Source organism: Arachis hypogaea, chromosome 18, assembly GCF_003086295.3.
Source record: "Arachis hypogaea cultivar Tifrunner chromosome 18, arahy.Tifrunner.gnm2.J5K5, whole genome shotgun sequence".
Lineage (NCBI taxonomy): Eukaryota > Viridiplantae > Streptophyta > Magnoliopsida > Fabales > Fabaceae > Arachis > Arachis hypogaea.
Window position 1 is genome coordinate 24,625,385 of NC_092053.1, and position 4,597 is coordinate 24,629,981.

Genomic DNA, 4,597 nt, shown 5'->3' on the forward strand with positions numbered 1-4,597 from the left:
TCCAGTATTACCACCGGATACATAAATGCCACAGACACATAATTGGGTGAACCTTTTCAGATTGTGACTCAGCTTTGCTAAAGTCCCCAATTAGAGGTGTCCAGGGTTCTTAAGCACACTCTTCTTTTGCTTTGGACCTTGACTTTAACCGCTCAGTCTCAAGTTTTCACTTGACACCTTCACGCCACAAGCACATGGTTAGGGACAGCTTGGTTTAGCCGCTTAGACCAGGATTTTATTCCTTTAGGCCCTCCTATCCACTGATGCTCAAAGCCTTGGGATCCTTCTTATTACCCTTGCCTTTTGGTTTTAAGGGTTACTGGCTTTTTGCTCTTGCTTCTTGGTTTTAAGAGCTTTTGGCTTTTTCTGCTTGCTTTTTTTTTTCTTTCTATTTTTTTCGCTATTTTTTTTTCTGCAAGCTTTGTTCTTTGCTGCTTTTTCTTGCTTCAAGAATCATTTTTATGATTTTTCAGATTATCAAATAACATGTCTCCTTGTCATCATTCTTTCAAGAGCCAACATATTTAACATTCTAAAACACCAACTTCAAAAGACATATGCACTGTTCAAGCATACATTCAGAAAACAAAAAGCATTGTCACCACATCAATATAATTAAACTAAGTTCAAGGATAAGTTCGAAACTCATGTACTTCTTGTTCTTTTGAATTAAAACATTTTTCATTTAAGAGAGATGATGGATTCATAGGACATTCATAACTTTAAGGCGTAGTTACTAAATACTAATGATCATGTAATGAAGACACAAACATAGATAAGCACTTAACATAGAAAACAAAAAACAGAGAAAGTAAGAACAAGGAATGAGTCCACCTTAGTGATGGTGGCGCTTCCTTCTTGAGGAACCAATGATGTCCTTGAGTCTTCTATGTCTCTTCCTTGTCTTTGTTGCTCCTCCCTCATTGCTTTTTGATCTTCTCTAATTTCACGAAGGATGATGGAGTGCTCTTGATGTTCCACCCTTAATTGTCCCATGTTGGAACTTAATTCTCCTAGGGAGGTGTTGATTTGCTCCCAATATTTATGTGGAGTGAAGTGCATCCCCTGAGGTATCTCAGGGATCTCTTGATTTGTAGCCACATGTTCTACCACTGAGCTATAGACCCTTGAGATGAATCTTTCCATCTCCCATGACTCGGAGGTGGAAGCAATTGTCTTCCCTTTCCTCTTTCTTGAGGTTTCTCTGTCCTTAGGTGCCATTAATGGTTATGGAAAAACAAAAAAGCTATGCTTTTACCACACCAAACTTAGAATGTTACTCGCCCTCAAGCAAAAGAAGAAAGAATAGAAGAAGAAGAAGAAGAAGATATGGAGGAGATGGAGGGATGTGTGTATTCGGCCATATGGGTGGGATTGGGTGGGAAAGAGATGTTGAATTTTGAAGGTAGGTGGGTGTATGGATGTGAGTGGTTAAGTGGTGATAGGGAAGAGATATTGAGGTGATTGGTGAAGAGTTTTGGGGAAGAGTGTTTATGGGATTGTGTGAAAGAGGGGTGAGAAGAAGTGAGTGGAGGTAGGTGGGGATCCTGTGGGGTCCACAGATCCTGAGGTGTTCAAGGATTTACAACCTTGCACCAAATTGGGCATGCAAAATGTCCTTGCACACAACTATGGGCGTTCAGTGCCAGATTGGTGCTTGTTCTGGGCGTTGAACGCCCATTTGTTGCCCATTTCTGGCGTTGAACGCCAGAACCATGCTTGTTCTAGGCGTTCAGCGCCAGCTCTTCTCCAGGGTGCAATTCTGGCGTTCAAATGCCCAGATGCTGCCCATTTTGGGCGTTCAGTGCCAGAACCATGCTCTGTTCTGGCGTTGAACGCCAGCCAGATGCTTCTTACTGGCGTTTAAACGCCAGTAAGTTCTTCCTCCAGGGTGTGATTTTTCTTCTGCTGTTTTTGATTCCGTTTTCAATTTTTATATTTATTTTGTGACTCCACATGATCATGAACCTAATGAAATATGAAAGAACAAGAAAAATAAAATTAGATAAATAAAAATTGGGTTGCCTCCCAACAAGCGCTTCTTTAATGTCAATAGCTTGACAGTGGGCTCTCATGGAGCCTCACAGATGTTCAGAGCATTGTTGAGACTCCCCAACACCAAACTTAGAGTCAATAGCTGTGGCTAGGAAAGGTCTTCCAAGGATGATGGATTCATCCTCATCCTTTCCAGTATCAAGGATTATGAAATCAGCAGGGATGTAAAGGCCTTCAACCTTTACTAACACGTCCTCTACTTGTCCATAAGCCTGTTTTCTTGAATTGTCTGCCATCTCTAATGAGATTTTAGCATCTTGCACCTTAAAGATTCCCAGTTTCTCCATTACAGATAGTGGCATGAGGTTTATCTCTGACCCAAGGTCACATGGAGCCTTCTCAAAGGTCATGGTGCCTATGGTACAAGGTATTAAGAACTTTCCAGGATCCTGTTTCTTCTGAGGCAATGTCAGTTGATCCAGATCACTTAGTTCATTGGTGAACAAGGGAGGTTCATCTTCCCAAGTCTCAATAATTTGGCATTCAGCTTCATGATTGCACCAAGGTACTTGGTAACTTGCTCTTCAGTAACATCCTCATTCTCTTCAGAAGATGAATACTCGTCAGAGCTCATGAAGGGCATAAGGAGGTTCAATGGAATCTCTATGGTCTCTAGATGAGTCTCAGATTCCTTTGGTTCCTCAAAGGGAAACTCCTTATTGATCACTGGACGTCCCAGGAGGTCTTCCTCACTGGGATTTACGTCCTCCCCTTCCTCTCCAGGTTCGGCCGTGTTGACTATGTCAATGGCCTTGCACTCTCCTTTTGGATTTTCTTCTGTATTGCTTGGGAGAGTACTAGGAGGGATTTCAGTGATCCTTTTACTCAGCTGGCCCACTTGTGCTTCCAAATTGCTAATGGAGGACCTTGTTTCATTCATGAAACTCACAGTGGCCTTAGATAGATCAAAGACTAAATTTGCTAAGCTAGATGGATTCTGCTCAGAATTTTCTGTCTGTTGCTGAGTGGATAATGGAAAAGGCTTGCTATTGCTGAACCTGTTTCTTCCACCATTGTTAAAACCTTGTTGAGGCTTTTGTTGATCCTTCCATGAGAAATTTGGATGATTTCTCCATGATGGGTTATAGGTGTTCCCATAAGGTTCACCCATATAATTTACCTCTGCTATTGCAGGGTTCTCAGGATCATAAGCTTCTTCTTCAGAAGATGCCTCTTGAGTACTGTTGGATGCAGCTTGCATTCCATTCAGAATCTGAGAAATCATATTGACTTGCTGAGTCAATATTTTATTCTGAGCTAATATAGCATTCAGAGTATCAATTTCAAGAACTCCCTTCTTCATAGGTGTCCCATTACTCACAGGATTTCTCTCAGAAGTGTACATGAACTGGTTATTAGCAACCATGTCAATGAGTTCTTGAGCTTCTGCAGGCGTTTTCTTTAGGTGTATGGATCCACCTGCAGAAGTATCCAATGACATCTTAGCCAATTCAGATAGACCATCATAGAATATATCCAGGATGGTCCATTCTGAAAGCATGTCAGAAGGACACTTTTTGGTCAGTTCTTTGTATCTCTCCCAAGCTTCATAGAGGGATTCACCTTCTTTCTGTCTGAAGGTTTGAACATCCACTCTAAGCTTGCTCAGCTTTTGAGGAGGAAAGAACTTAGCTAAGAAATCCTTGACCAGCTTATCCCAAGAGTTCAGGCTATCCTTAAGTTGAGAGTCCAACCATATCCTAGCTCTGTCTCTTACAGCAAAAGGGAAAAGCATGAGCCTGTAGACTTCAGGATCTACTCTATTAGTCTTAACAGTATCACAGATTTACAAGAATTCAGTTAAGAACTGAAAAGGATCTTCAGATGGAAGTCCATGAAACTTGCAGTTCTGCTGCATCAGAGAAACTAATTGAGGTTTCAGCTCAAAGTTGTTTGCTCCAATGGTGGGAATGGAGATGCTTCTTCCATGTAAATTGGAATTAGGTGCAGTAAAATCACCAAGCATCCTCCTTGCATTATTATTATTTTCGGCTGCCATCTCCTCTTCTTGTTCGAAAATATCTGAAAGGTTCTTACTGGATTGTTGTAATTTAGCTTCTCTTAGTTTTCTCTTCAGAGTCCTTTCAGGTTCTGGATCTGCTTCAATAAGAATGTTCTTGTCCTTGCTCCTGCTCATATGAAAAAGAGGGAACAGAAAAATAATAATAATAGGGATCTTTTTTACCACAGTATAGAGGTCCCTGTGTGAGTAGAAGAAAAGAAGAAGAAAAAAATTCGAACACAGATAGAAGAGGGGGTTCGAATTTGGGTGAGATGAAGTGTTAGTAGATGAATAAATAAATAGAAGGAGATAAGAGAGAGAGAGAGAGATAATTTTCGAAAATAATTTTTGAAAAAGAGTTAGTGATTTTCAAAAATAGTTTTTGAAAAAGGTTAGTAATTTTCGAAAATTAAAATCAAAAATTAAAATAATTAGTTAATTAAAAAGAATTTTTGAAAAAGAGGGAAGATATTTTCGAAAATTAGAGAGAGAGAGTTAGTTAGGTAGTTTTGAAAAAGATAAGAAACAAACAAAGAGTTA

General features: G+C 40.0%; 1 non-coding gene across 1 annotated transcript; it reads left to right on the top strand.

Moving 5' to 3' along the window:
• Positions 1-3,550: 3,550 nt before the first annotated feature.
• LOC112774807 (small nucleolar RNA R71) lies at positions 3,551-3,658 on the top strand. Its single transcript, XR_003189266.1, has one exon. It is a non-coding gene; the product is annotated as a small nucleolar RNA R71 (small nucleolar RNA).
• The last annotated feature ends 939 nt before the right edge of the window (positions 3,659-4,597 follow it).